This window comes from Mus musculus, chromosome 16 (genome assembly GCF_000001635.26).
Source record: "Mus musculus strain C57BL/6J chromosome 16, GRCm38.p6 C57BL/6J".
Taxonomy (NCBI): domain Eukaryota; kingdom Metazoa; phylum Chordata; class Mammalia; order Rodentia; family Muridae; genus Mus; species Mus musculus.
The window spans coordinates 58,511,575-58,526,862 of record NC_000082.6 but is presented as its reverse complement, the minus strand read 5'-3'; the positions used below and the strand labels follow the sequence as shown (position 1 = coordinate 58,526,862).

Sequence of the window (15,288 nt, the reverse complement as noted above, 5' to 3'; positions counted from 1 at the left end):
TAATGAGTTATTTGACAAACACTGACGCTGAAAAAGCATTCAGAGCTATGCAGGTCTGAGGGCACTGACCGCTGAGGTGGCTGGTGAGATGGCTCAGAAGATGAAGGTACTTATGGCCAAGCTACAGTCAAAGGACAGGTCCCACTCCCCTAAGTTCTTCACTGGTGTCCACATGTACCCACATGTACTCACATAGGAAATAGGTAAATGTAATTAAAAGAACCTTGGAAATTTTGCATGCGTGTGAGCCATTTTATTAATTATACAAATTACTTGTGATGAAGGCTGTGTCTTCATGGTTTATTTTTTTACAGACCCATAACAAGTCTTTATATTTTCTGTATACTAACTAATTGACTATTAATTAGCAATGGTTGCCTGTGTATTAATTTGTTTCCACCAACCCCATGTTCTACATGTTATGTTCATGGAAAGTGTTGGATCTGTTCTCTAGTTTATAGAAAGAGAGAAAATCCAGTTCTTAAGACTAAATTATTATAACCTATGAAACTATGCTTAGACTGTGTACTACTGGATAATCTCGTTTGTAGAGTAAAAATGTCAATTATAGACTCAAATTCCCTTTTCATGTGTGAATCTTCAAACTGGCAAAATTATTACAGCAGATAAGTATACATGCATAAATATAGTTGAGACCTCAGTCTGATAGACTTTGGGAAAGTATGGTGCTCCCACTAAGACTGAAGTTTGCAAATGTAATAGCTTTCCCACATTATAGTCCTACTTGTAAGTCACAATACAGACAATTTATGCACTGTGGCTATTCTTTCTGAGAAGTACTTGCTCTTGGAACAAGTGCTCACAGGAGATAAGACCCCATGACAGCTAGATGATAGAACAGGCAGGATATTCACTTAAGCTGTGGAAGGGTTAAATGGAAATAGAATCAGCTTCTTCAGTCAGGCTCAGCCTTGAAGGAGACATTATTTAAAGCTGAATGACCCTCTGGGTGTTGGTGCTTGCCTTTAATCACAGCACTTGGGAGTCAGATGCAGGCAGATCTCTTGAGTTCAAGGCTAGCCTGGTCTAAACAAGAAACAACTCCACAAAACTGAAAAACCCAAGCTTTGAGAAGTGTTTAAGAAGCAAACTCTTAAAAGTTATTACTAAGTTAATGTGTTATAGAGTTAGCTTTTTGGGTATTTTCAGTCTGGGGTTGGTTGACTGTGATCTAACACAACTATTGTAGTGCGAGCACTCACATATGAGTTGGTTTCCTCTCTCAGAACACGTCTTCCATCAATGATGCTACAAAAAGCTGTGCTTGAATAGGATAGGTTTGCACAATCTACCTGGAGCTCCAGAAGAAATACCAGTTTCCTGATTCTTTCTTTAGACCAATGGTTCTCCACATTCCTAATGTTGTAAACCTCATGTTGTGGTGACCCTAACTATAAAAGTATTATTATTATTATTATTATTATTATTATTTATTTATTTATTTATTTATTTTGGGGTTGTTTTTTTGTTTTCAAGACAGGGTTTCTCTGTAAAGCCCTGGCTGTCCTGGAACTCACTCTGTAGACCAGGCTGGCCTCGAACCATAAAATTGTTTTTGTTGGTACGTCTTAACTGTAAATTTGCTACTATTGTGAATCATAATGTAAATAATTTTGGAGCTAGAGGTTTGTTGAAGGAGTCGGAGGAGTCCAAGGCAGGTGAGTAGGTTACAGCTAAACTTTGCAGAATATGCAAAGTCATGGTGGTTACCTAAGTGCAGCTCCTGTCCTCCTCCCTTAGCATATTTCTTTGCAGGATTAAAAAAAAATCTAGGCAGTGGGACTAGAGAGATGGCTCATTGGTTAGAGTCCTCTCTGCTCTTCCAGAGGTTCTGAGTTCAATTCCCAGCAACCACATGGTAAATCAATCTCTCTCTCTCTCTCTCTCTCTCTCTCTCTCTCTCTCTCTCTCTCTCTCACACACACACACACACACACACACACAATCTAGGAGGAGTATAGTGTATTCAGGTAGTATCAGCAGTTGGAAGGATGAGGCAGGAGGATTATCAAGAGTCAGAAGCCAGCTTCGGTTACACAGCAAGATAAAAAAAAACAAAACAAAACAACCTTGTATAAAAGCAACAACACAACAAAAGCAAAACGGAGGAGAATCTAGGAATGCCCCTCCCCATCGCACCACTACACAGATGGGTATCCAGGGACTTCAGAGTCTGAAAAAAGGGAACCGAGATTTCCATGCCAACCTAGATTACACAGGGAAGTGCGGTCAAAAACAAATCGAGCACACAAAACCTAGGAGGTCAGGAGGAATAAAGCAAAATGCGGGTTTCATTTTGAAGATCATGAAGAGAGCATGGGAGAACTCAGCAGAAACTCTAAAAGTTTGTGGTAGTTTTCCAGAAAATTTATCTAGATGGACAAATTCCAGGACTTTTTTTTTTTTTTTTTTGACTACCCTGGTGTTCCAAGAGCCAAGCATATAATTACAAAAGCTATGTGAGTTATGTCAAAGGTAATCTGTAGAAAGGGTAAGAATCGGAATGGTTTGAGCCCTTTCCATGTTTGGATTGGAAAAACAAGTGCAACTTCCTAGGGCTGTTGGTATAATTAAGGAAAATACTAGAAGGTCCATCACACGAGTGGGAGGACTTCGCTGCCACTTGACACACTGTCAGCTTTGAGTTACACCCAGCTCCTTTCCTCCCAGACAGTAGCGCTTCTCTCCCGGAGGTGGATGGAGGTCATTTGATTGCATGTGAGTATTTGACCAGACACTGATTTTTAAAAAGCATTCAGAGCTATGCAAGTCTGAGGGCTTTCTTAATACAAACTTTTTCCTAGTGAAGGCTACAGAAAGAAAGGATAGGGAGAGAGGGAGGGAAGAAGAAAGGAAGAAAAGGAAAGAAGAAACGAGGAAAGGAGTGAAGAAGTGCCCCTTTCATTCTTTCTGAGGTAACGTCTTTTTAAAATATAAGATGAACTATATATATGTCTACACCTACTCCGCTAACACTTTTGTCTTTGAAGAGCAGAGGCAGGAAATTGTGTAGCTTTGTGAACACCTCTCCCTTTCAGCTAGAGACCAAATTACCCACTGTGTCTGATGTCACAGACAGTCCAGGGTGAAACTAAACTCTGTTGCTTTCTGCCTCCCATAAGCGCCTGAAAGGAGAGCCCCTTACAGCCTCCCGCCTTTGCTCCCGCAGCTTTCCCAACAAACCGGGGCAGGATGGGAGTGTCTTCTTGGCTCTGGAAATCAATCCTCCTACCTTGTCCTGAAGCCACCCGCCGCCCTTTCCCGGCCCTCCCTTCGCAGTGATTTTCCTGTCGGGGACTCCCAGCGAGAGCAAGCGGCTGGTGACCGCCCCGCCCTAAAGGTAGGAGCCAGAGAGCACGGCTACCGCCCCGGGGGTCTCTGAGCCCACCGGCAGCCACCGGGCAGCACTTTTCGGCAGGAACTTGGGGGCGGCGGCCACCGAGCATCTGGCGCCAGCAATAAGGAGGAGCTTCCCGCGGCGTAGCACACAGCCGCCGGGGGACCCAGAGTCCGGCGCTGAGAGCTGTAAGGGGAACGTTGGCGGTCTCAGCCTCCGGGCCACACTGCGCCTCGCTCCGCTCTGCTCCTTCGCCACATCGGGGGTAGGGGTGGAGGGAAGGGATCGCGTTCTTGTCACCCCGCTAGCTCAGGCTTCCGCTCGCCGCCTGCTCGGGACCCGATGCTGCAGACGCCACGGGACAGACAGAAGCGCGCTGCGGAGAGCCCTGTGCATGCCTCTGCGGTGGCCGAGCTCGGGCCTCGGCAGGTAACTCTGCGGCTGGCCACGCTGCGGGTCTGCTTAGCTGGGGGTGCGGGGAAGACTGCGTTCCCCGACCCAGCATGGGATTTGGGATGCTGCCCAGGCACTCCGATTCTGCAACCGCTGCGGAGTAGGGAAGGGGACTCTGCGCGCTCTCAGACCCTTCGTCCTCTGCTAAATCACCGGAGCGATGAGGGAACCTTGGGGCCCTGAGATCCTCCAGGCAGCAGGGTGTGCGGGGTGACCAGCCAGGAGCTCTCCTGTAGGGTCCCAGAGCTGCTAGGGAGAACCCAGAGAGAGTGGTGCTCCGGGGCGCTAGGACTCTGCTCTCCTGGATCGCCCCCAATCTATGCAGTGGGAGACCCACAGGAGAGCATGGTTCCTCGATCACCATTATTTCTGAAAGGGTCTGTAAGCGAGGAAGGGTGAATGAGCCTGGAAGGTTCTTTTTTACCTTACTGAGTTTTCCAAGAAATCTTTCTTGGTACAATAAAACTAAACCTAACAAAAAGCCGAGACAGTTTGTTTGGACTGAAGGGCAACGGTGAGAAAACTGCAGTTTTGGCTGCTGTGAATTTTTAAGAGAAGAGAGAAGAAACTTGCTATTTTGCGGTCGTTGCCTAGGGAGCTCTCGTGGGCTTAGCCCCTTCCTTGCGCACTGTTATTTTGATTTAAAAGAAAAATCTATAAAAAGCGATTTCTAGAAAATAAAGAAACTCCAAGTGCCTTTTAGGGATCCTTAGAGGAAGCCAGGAGAAGGGCAGCCAGGGTGTGAAGAATTGTGTTTAAAGGTGATGGGACAGGAAGGACATGGTAGGTGCTAGCCTATTAGAAACCACGTAGATTTCAAATTCAGGAGTCAAGTTTGTTTTTAAGAGAAACACCTTAATGCCATGAATAGTGGATGGTTTAGAAAATAGCAGGTCCTTAATGGCTCCAGTGCCCTGACGTGCCGACCTTCAGGCTTCTTCAGTATGCCCTCAGATGGCCATGCCTCCCTATTAGGCTACCCTGACGATTTGACTTTCCCGGTCTTCAAATCCAGAATTTCCTTCCAGCTTCTAACCACGGAGCTATCTTTTTATCGACATGGTGATGTGAAATATTTGGGAAGCTCTGATCAATCAAGGCTTTAAGTGTCACAAAAGATTGCTTTTGAAAGCAAGATCAGAAAAATAAATAAATAAATAAAAATAATAATAATGCCTTAGATAGTTAGTTTGACTTTGAATAAGGTTATCTGTTTCAGAGGCACCTTAGATAATGGCGATTTGGGATCAAGGGAACTTTTATGGAAAATGTCTGTATGATTCTGATCTGTTTTCCCAAAAGTTGTATTTTATGACACGGAGCAAGGTTGGCATGTGACAAAATAGTACACAGGGCATTCTATATGTCAGTCTTTATGGTTCCATACCATGGTGCCAGAAACAGGATTGTCTCAGTTTTTGTGGTGGCAGGAACTCTTTCCTGATGGCAACGCCACTCATTGTAGTCACCTCAAACTTGATCAAGAACTTGACTGCTGTACCCTCGGGCTAAGGAAAAGGTTCTCGGAGAGAAGTAATGAGGGTGAGAGAGAATAACAATCTGTTTTCTCCCACGTCTGAATTTCTTTTCTTGGTCACCCAAAGTAAGAGTTGCTGAACTATCTCTCCTTGCCACACTTTCTGGTCAGACACTAGGGGAGTTCCTTTTGTGGGAAGTTGAGAAAAAAAAAAAAAAAAAAAAGGAGGAGGAAAGCAATCAGCTCTTAGGAAGTTTTTCTCATCATGAATATTGAAAGCCAGTGTGAAAAGGTCCTGTTCTCCCCCATTCTCTCTCCTTCTCATACAAAGTACGTAGATGACATTGGTTTGTTTGTTTGTTTGTTTGTTTGTTTTTCAGTAGCAGGTAAAAACTCGAAAGACTATTCATTTATGTGCCTTTTATCCCATAAGAATGGAAGGATTTTTGTTTTCTTTTAACATGGTAAGAATTAAGGCCTCCAGATGAAATACAAGAAAGCTAGATATTTCCCCCAAAGCTAGAGGGTCATTCCTGACTTCCAGGTTGTGGAAGTAGGTCTAGAGTTGGTATGGAGAGGATGGGAGCTGCCCTGGGATGCAAGGCTACAGAGAAAAGTAGTTTCCAATGAATCCTGGGTGACTTGTTGCATAGCCATTCATAAGGTAGGGTATTATTCTTCATGGATAATAAATATAACTTAGTATGCCTGTCTAACAAGAGATGTTATTGAAGTTTGGAGAGGTGTATAGTGAAGAGACAGATAAAACAGAAAGACCCCATGTTCTAATAGAGTGTTGTGAGATTCGGAGTCAATAGCAAAGGTACAAGTGAAAAACATATTTCAGATGGGCTGGGTGTGGCATTGTAGGGATGATGCATTGTGGTGCCGACCCGATAAGATGTAAGCGGGGTGTACTGGCTGGTTTTGTGTGTCAACTTGACACGGGCTGGAGTTATCGCAGAGAAAGGAGCCTTCCTTGAGGAAATGCCTCCATGAGATCCAGCTGTAAGGCATTTTCTCTATTAGTGATCAAGGGGAGAGGGCCCATTGTGGGTGGGGCCATCCCTGGGCTAGAAATCCCAGGGGTTCTATAAGAAAGCAAGCTGAGCAAGCCAGTAAGTAACATCCCTCCGTGGCCTCTGCATCAGCTCCTGCTCCCTGACCTGCTTGAGTTCCAGTCCTGACTTCCTTTGGTGATAAACAGCAATATGGAAGTATAAGCTGAATAAACCCTTCCCTCCCCAACTGCTTCTTGATGTTGATGTTAGTGCAGGAATAGAAACCCTGACTAAGACAAGGGGGTACTGAGGAAAGCAGTCAACTTTCTCTGAAGTGGTGCAATGAGTGAGGTGTGATTGAGGGAAAAGCCAGTAAAGTAGAGAGCAGAAAGAAGGAGATTCCAGGAAGAGGAAACCAAAGATTCAGGGCCATGCGTGGATTTGGAGTGTTTGGGAAAAGAAAAGCCAGTCTAGGAATAGTGGATACTGTGTATCCACAGTCTGGATACTGTGTAGCCTTAGAAGAGTACAAAGCGTGGACTGGGAGACAGAGTCCAAGATACACAAGTGGGATGGACTTTGTGGTGCCATTAAACCTGGCACAGAGAATTAACGGGAGCAGCTGGACGCACTTAACTGGACCAGCCTTTACCCATCATGCCCCACACTGCACACAACTGCAGCTTCCGCTGGCTGACTCATTGGCAATCACCGAGTTTTTCCTTCATCCCAGCACAGGCGTATGTTATACGCAGGGGGCAGGGCACAGAGAACCTGCATGGTGTTCCTCCCAGCCTCTGGGGGAAACAAAAAACCAAACCTTCACATACTTACTTAATTTCACGTTTGCAACTCTGCTCCGGACTGAGTATCTCGTGTCTCTGTGCAACCTTTGGGTTGGCTGGAAACACGTGAAACCAGATACCAGAAATTAATTATCTATTCAAATTAAGTCATAGCTGTAAACAATAGCAAGGCCGCCGCAGCCGCGGAGAGAGGCACTGCTATACAAAGGCTGGGCCTCCCTGAGTTTGTTTCCTATCCTTTCTGTGGTTTGTCATCTGGGTTCATCTTGTCTCTGTTGTGGGAACGTAGTGTCTGTGGCAATTCCTTTTTCATTCTTCTCCAGACATTATCTTGGAAACGTGAGAGTAGTGCACAGATGTGGGTTTTTTTGTTTTTTTGTTTTTTTGTTTTTTCTGATTTAATAGTAGTACTGGTTTATTAGTAATGCTCAGACGTCCTGTCAACTTTCAATTATCCTTTGATCCCAGGAGGTCTCGTGTGACCTGCATGTTACTCTCTGGAAAAGACTGACCCAGATTTTAGAGAGAAAAATCGCCTTTGAGAGTCTTTGATATGTTCATTTCTCGTTACTTATCTACTAGCTGCTTACTTTGTTGTTGTTGGTTTTGTTTGTTTGTTTGTTTGTTTGTTTTCGAGACAGGGTTTTTCTGTATAGCTCTGGCTGTCCTGGAACTCACTTTGGAGGCCAGATTGGCCTCGAACTGAACTCAGAAATCCGCCTGCCTCTGTCCCCCGAGTGCTGGGACTAAAGGCGTTCGCCACCTCGCCAGGCCCTAGCTGCTTGCTTTTGGCTTTTGGTTTTCACTTTTTTTTTTTTTTTCCTTTTGAAATGGCGGTCAGCTCAGGATTCTGGCCTTCCTGCTTCAGCTTCTCAATTACATATGGGCACAATATGCTAACGTTGTATTCTTTGTTTGTTTGTTTGTTTGTTTTTCGAGACAGGGTTTCTCTGTGTAGCCCTGGCTGTCCTGGAACTCACTGTTAGTGAACCCATGTTTCAATATTTGGGTCACGTAACTTGCATGAAGCTAAAAAAATTAGTTTATGAGCTTTGTATTCCTAGTTTCATGCGTTTTCTTTCCCCCAAACCGTTTCTTAGGCCACAGTTTCATTGCTAATCAAGTTTCATCTGCTTGTTCTGGTGTTTCCTGGATCCCTCTTTGGTATTACTCACCTGCCGTGAGATATCTTTCGTGCCCCAGGGCATAAGAAGCTCTCCTTGCAACGCTAACAAGGCTGGGTGTATTGCTAGATAGAGGAAGCTGGGACTGGAGAAAGAGATTGGTGGGGTTAGGAGGAGCTTGGGCAGGATCTGGGGAAAGCTGGGGAATAAGGGAATCATACATTGACGGACCCCTGTTTCTGGATGACTGACTATATTTAAAACTTGAAAAATACCTAGGAATGTGACTGAGTTGAAGAGTACTTTTCTTCTCTCTCTCTCTCTTTTTTTTTTTCCGAGACAGGGTTTCTCTGTATAGCCCTGGCTGTCCTGGAGCTCACTTTGTAGACCAGGCTGGCCTCGAATTCAGAAATCCGCCTGCCTCTGCCTCCCGAGTGCTGGGATTAAAGGCGTGCGCCACCACACCCGGCGGAAGAGTACTTTTCTAGCATGCATGAGGCATGGGGTTCAACATACAGATATACACACTAGAAAATGAAATTATGCCAGGCAGTGGTGTGGTGCATGCCTTTAATCCCAGCATTCTGGAGGCATGGGCAGGCAGGTGGACCTCTGTATTTGGGGCCAGTCCAGTCTACAGAGAGAGTTTTAGGACAACCAGGGCTACACAGAGAAACCCTGCTTGAAAAAAATAAAATAAAATAATTTTTTTAAAAAAATCTAGGCATTTAAATAGTATGAGTGCTTAGCTACTTTTCCAAGAGGAATTAATTTATAATTTTAACAGAGTGTGACGATTTTAAAACTTTTCTGTTGTACATGGATCTTACAAAGGACACTGCTCTCAAGTGACTTGCTATTTGGGGCAATGTTTCAGGTAAACAGCAAATGACTTAGTTTTACTTTATTGTACCCATTCTACACATAAGTTACAACGTTTTAAAAATCAATAGGGTATTAGAGACTGTCGTGCTGTCTGAACCTAAAGCACACATGTTTTTAGACTCTGTATATTTTGGAGGATAGATTTTGCTTATTTACTAAAAAAGCCCATTTTTTTTTTTTACAAATTTGGTGAGCAGGGCTCTTTGGCATTCATAGTAAAAGAAACATATTCTTATAAATCTTATCGGACCGAGCACTTTACCTACAAACACCCGTATTCCAGTGCACAAAACATTCATTCTTTAGCCTAATTTCTTTATGGAGGTTTTAAACTTCTCTTTTAAAGCACGCTACTATGTCACATGATCTTTCTTTTTAGTGTCTGGGTTTGACTCTAGAGTCACAGCATCCCCTGGGCTGCAGGAAGGGCTGTGTGGTAACACTGGAGGCCTTTTCTTTGACTTCACACTCTCCCATCCAATGCAGACTATAAGGTTTTCTCAGATCCCAACATCATGGAATATTATTTCCTGACTGACTGAGCTACTTAGCTCCCCAGAGCCCTGATTTTCCTCACCTGGAAGTGATGGCCAGGGAGTAGTTGTCAGAATGACTGAAAAGAAAAATACAAGAACAGTTTAGCATAGTTTCTGCCATGTATTCAAATGTCTGTATCAGTGTTATCTACTGTTATTGGTATTATAACTTCATTCTTTCGTTTGTTTGTTTTGAGACAGTGATTCTTTATGTAATCATTGTCCTGTAGACCAGGTTGGCCTCAAACTCACTGAGATCTGCCTGCCTCTACCTCCTGGGTGCCGGGGTTAAGGCGTGTACCACCACTGCCCGAATTTATAATATTATTCTTATACCTGTCATTGCAGCTATTACTCAGATAGTTAAACCTTATCTTCTTCCCGAAAGCCTTTTAGGCTGAACTTACCACATGTTGCTGCCCACCCACCTGGTTTGTTTCTTCATAGAAGTTGACTTCACTTTGGACGATATGACATAAATATTGTGCTTCTTCAGTTATTTGTCAGTGAACAACAACAGATATGAACTATATAGCTAGTTCCTAGTTAGGTGACTCTAGGTTGACGCCTCTACTTTGAAACTTCTCCTGGGCTGCCAAGACCCCGGTGTCTTGGATAATTTCATTTTCTTTAATGATTTAAATATACAACCCACACACAGATAAACACATATATAGTTAAAATTATTCCTGTTTTAGTACGACTTTATGTGCACCTACTTTCTTGGGCTCTTCTACATCTGAACCAAATTTGGCTCTGAAGAGCAGAATTTTAGAAAGAAGCTCACTGGGAGGTAGGAGAGTGGGGATAGAATTTCAGGGACATTGCCAAAGGTCCCTGTAGCCATGACACAGTGTCCAGTGGGACTGAGAACTGCTCAGTGTCTAGTGTTACTAGAGCATAGCATTCAAAGTCAAGCCCCTTTGAGGATGAGATGGTTGAGGCTGTGGGAGCCGGCTTGACCAGAATTAAGGACCATGATCTATATATTTAATTTATATTTAGCCTGAAGGCTATGTAGTTAGGGAGACAGCTCTATATAGGCAGCTCATAATGGGCAAATTCAATATGTTTTAAACATGGATCCGAGATTTGTATACAGCATCTTAATTGTTCTCTTTTAACTCCCGTTCTTATAAGAAAATGATTGAAGTGTTAATATCATCTCACATTGGGAAGGTTTTTTTTTTATTATTAGATATTTTCTTTATTTACATTTCAAATGTTATCCCTTTTCCTGGTTTCTTCTTTGAAAATCCCCTATCCCATCCCCCCTCCCCCTGCTCACCAACCCACCCACCCCCTCTTACATTGGGAGCTTCTGTTACTTGCAAATTTCTTTTTTCTTTTTTTTTTTCTTTTTTCTTTCTTTTTTTTTTTTTTTTTTGCCAGTTGAAATACTGATAGTATTTAATATAAGCAAGTTTTTAATGTAACAGACTGAACTGAAAAGAGCTTTTCTAGGCAGAAGAAATAATGCATGAGAAACTTAGGAATAGTCCAATAAACCCAGAAGTATATACAAATCACAAAAATATAGAATCGTCACAGATATATACTGCTAACTAAGTTAATAATTGTTAGATTTTTAAAAACTCAAGAATTTTATTAGAACAACATTAGACTAAAAGAAAAAACAAAGTCCAGGTGACTTTCCTTCCTCCTCATTTTCTCATCTTGACATCTTGAGTTAGTATGAGTATTTGCTAAAGTATAGCAAATACTATATAGTTTATATGGGGGCATGGTGTTGGAAATTCTATGGATTCGAGAGTCTAAATGCTGTGTGAGAGTAGAGGTAGACAATGGAAATTATCAATAGCTTTCCTGGAAATATATGCTTTGAAACATGCGCTACTTCTATAATATAAAACAAGATACTTTATAAAACTGTGTGTATTGATCTACAGCTTCTTTTTGCATAATTATACTTTTTATAATTTATATGCAACTTTTGACCTAGGTTTGATATAGATTTGTTAGCACTGCAGTTAAGTTTTGGCTTCCTTCCTCTCCCTTGAGTTGCTGAACCGTTTGTTATTCACAGTGTGTGTGTTACCTGATGCTAAATGTCTGAATCATATTTAATTCTAGAAAAACCTCTACTCTTCTACATCTCCTGTTTTCTAATGCTACTGTTGCCTAGTTGCTTTTCATTTTCAGGTTCGCCTCCTTGGAAATTATAGGAAATAGGACCCAACACATTCTAACCCTAAGAGCTTAGAATTCCGAGGAAAGAAATAGATGTGAGAGGAAAAAACGTCGGCAGTTCCTCAAGCAGTAATGAGCTCGGAGATGGAATGTGAGGGAGAGATCTGCAAGGAGGATAGGAAAATAGAGATAAAGCAGATATGTCAGCACATTGCCAGCACTGTGCGGGGCAGGGTGTAACCCATGGGTATGTGCTTATCACTCTTGGATTTGCTTACAGAACTTGCCAGTTGGTGTGTTCAAATAGACAGACTCCTTGGTACGTACATTCAGAGGAGCAAACTGCATTGCATTTCCGGTTTCACACCTGCCTCCAGGGGGAGCTCTTCCTCGCAGGTGAATTGATCACTCAGGGAGATGCCTAAGCCTCCTGTGTGGAAGGGCTGGTTCCCAGCTGTGATTGTGCTGTGTGACTGCTGTCCGTGCGTGTGTTTGTGTGACTAGGTCTTTCTTCCTTTTAAAATGGTTTCATTTTATTTATTTATTCATTTACTTTTGTGCATTGGTGTGAAGGTGTCAGATCCCCTCTAGAGTTACAGACAGTTGTGCACTGAACCTACGGGTGCTGGGAACTGAACCCGGGTTCTCTGGAAGAGCAGCTAGTGCTCTTAACCACTAAGCCATCTCTCCATTCCCCTAGGGCTATGTTCTTCTTTGGAAATCGAATTGCATCTGATGAGGTCATCCTGGAATTGGATGAGCCCTTAAAACAATTAACTGATGTAAGGTTTGAGGCCTGGGGAAAACCTTAACCAGGTTAAGGTGGAGACTTGAGAGATGCAATTAGTTTATAAGCCACAGAACGGCTACGCTTGCCAGCAAAACTCACGGAGTGCGAGAGAAGGCGCTCCCGGCAACTTCCAGAAGGAACATAGATCTGCCAACACCGTCCTTTCTGACTTCTAGACCTTAGACCTGTGTGAGACAGCACTTAATTGATCACTTTAGACCCGTCCCTGCTCCAGTTCCTGTAGGCCTGGACAGGGGGTCGACAGGGGAACAAAGTTCTGCCTCTCTTTGAAGAGCATTTCCTGGCTCTGGGTCTCAGGACTGCCTCACAGAGCAGTCACAGGCAGACTCTGCCGAAATTCCCCTTTGAGCTGACTTTCAGGCTTGTTCACTCGGCCCTTGTCCCTCTCTGAAAGCGCCCCATGGGATGCCAGGGGTCAATACCATCATCATGGTTCATTCAGTACCATCAGGTGCCTTTGCCTTCTCCCTACTCAGCTTGTCAAGAGCATTTTCAAGGGCCTGCTTGCTTTCCTGATTAAGATCGGGATAAACCTTGAATCCTAGCTCTTGTACCGTTTATCTGGCTCGCTCCAAATTCTCTATCTTCTCTCTGGGTTTTTCCCGAGTCTCAGGATGAAGCCATGTTGTGGGTGCAGTCTTCTCATTTCTCTGCTCCGGAATAAGCTTTGAAGGAAAAGAAAAGAAACAAACAAACAAAAACTTAGCATTGCTGTATTTTCAAATGAAGGCCCTGCTTTCTGAGTGGTGTGATGTCTTGTGAATAGAGGCTTCGTTCTGCTGCACTTGGGTGGGCATGTTAGAGAACAGTCGTCATTTGAGAAAATACAGCCTTCTGCTCCAAAACAGCTGAAAATGAGATTTTCAATATTAAGAAATTGTACAGAGCTTATAGGACATTTTTCTGTTGTTTGGGTTGTTTTGTTTTGTTCTGTTTGGGTTTTGTTTGTTTGTTTGTTTGTTTGCTTGCTTGTTTTCCTTTTTCCAGCAAAGATTGATTTCAAACTGTCTTACTACTTGCTTTAGTTTTTATTTGGGGCTAAGTTTCTAGTGTGATCACAAAGAAAGCACTGTTTTGAAATCCCCAGGGTGAGTCCACAGACACGGCCCAATTCCCGTGATCGGTGCCTGTGTCCTGTGATCTGTGTCCTGGCTTCCAGTCCTAGGAACTCAGCTGGCAGCAATTCCTTTACACATTCTGAGCACAGACTGCCTTTCAGTCTCAGATGAAGTCCTCAGTAGAGGGGCTGCCTAGTAGATATGTACCCTCCCTTGCCTAGCCCTTCCCTTTCTGTGAGTTTAAGTAATGTGAATTTTGTTTCCTGGTTTTTTGTTTTTTGGTGTGTGTGTGTGTGTGTGTGATATTTCTCAGTCCCTTGAGTATGTTCCAATTCCTTGTTCTTGGGATTTATAACCTGCAGAAAAAGGAGGGAGTTTTAGGCTACTCATATCTTTTAGATGATATATATATTTACCATAAATTATAAAGCAGTGTACCTTCAACAAGCAGTTAAGCAATCAAGAGCAGAACAAAGGGTCCTGTTTATGTTCTGGTTAACACTGCTTAAACGTGTGACTGGGGATTTGCCTGTCAGGTGATGGTAATTTGAGCTCAGCCCTTGCATCCTGAGAGTCAGTGGTTTGACCAATGGGTCTAGCAAATCTAAGATGATAGGGTGAGCTTACAGATGTGTGGGCTGGTGGGTGGGCAGGCAGGCAGGCGGGGGGAGACACATATGACTGCTGCCCCCTTCATCCAGCCAGTTTTCTCACTAAAGTACTAACGTGATTTCAGTTGAGCTAGTCCAGTGGCTCCTGAAGGGTTGGAAGGAGGGTTTTTTTTTATTTCCCTCAGCCCAGGATTTCTTGGACTTCAGCCAGGAACTGAGAAGAGGCAGTGTCTCCTCGCCTTGCCTACGGAATGTGCTACGGCATTTTTGTCGTTGTTTGTGAACACACCACTAAATAGTTGGACTCCATGGAGACTCCCCTGTGTTGGCATGACTTCTTGCGATGGAAACATCGATTTTTTTTTTTATTTGCCCCTCTTGGGAATGTGTCACTGTGAGTCATCCCCCCCCACCCAAAACAATCGTCCTTCTTTTGGAGATTGTGGACATTAGTAAATAGTTATACATATTTTGAAATATCTAATGTTTGAGGATGGGTTTTCTTTTTTCCAGTCACATTTTTATACACATAATATTAACGGTGCAGGAATCCCATAGATTAGTCTTCATATATTTGTAACTCCGACTTCAGTTTACACCTGACAGTCAGTATACCTTGCTCTAATGTCCTTCAGCTAGAAATGAACCAACTGCAAGTATTCCTGTTTGCAATTAATAGGTCTCAGGCGTTTCACTGAGTTGTTTCATTGTTGTAAACCTTGTCTCTGCAGCACAGTACATACTTCACAATCCTATTTTCTTTGAGAAAAAAAAGGGGGCAGTGTTTATGTTTGTGCCTTGGGCACAACACGAACGTATTCGACAGAACACATCGGACAAAGAATTCCAGAGACGCTTCTGTTTATCTGCTTCTCCACGCAGTAGTTTTTTTCTGTTTAGTCAGCAGTTTTTTTCTGTTTAGGCAGCGTTTAAAAAGAAAAAAAAATCTATTTACTTCTGCATTTGGATCCTTGCTTTTGTTTTGTTTTGTTTTGTTTTGTGACAGGGTTTCTCCAT

The 15,288-nt window shown here is 43.2% G+C and overlaps 1 protein-coding gene across 14 annotated transcripts in view; it reads left to right on the top strand.

Annotated features, from left to right (window-relative positions):
• The first annotated feature begins 2,602 nt into the window (after positions 1 to 2,602).
• Positions 2,603 to 15,288, top strand: part of St3gal6 (ST3 beta-galactoside alpha-2,3-sialyltransferase 6) — a 54,519-nt gene continuing 41,833 nt past the window's right edge. For 5 of the 14 annotated variants that reach the window (XR_384577.4, XR_003951800.1, XM_030249194.1 and 2 more), the window contains exon 1: positions 3,367 to 3,787. The gene's annotated coding sequence lies outside the window, so the exon portion shown is untranslated. Of the gene's footprint in view, positions 2,740 to 2,835; positions 2,937 to 3,190; positions 3,788 to 15,288 lie in introns of those variants that run through there. The other 9 variants (NM_001357434.1, NM_001357435.1, XR_003951802.1 and 6 more) reach the window with 7 other exon arrangements.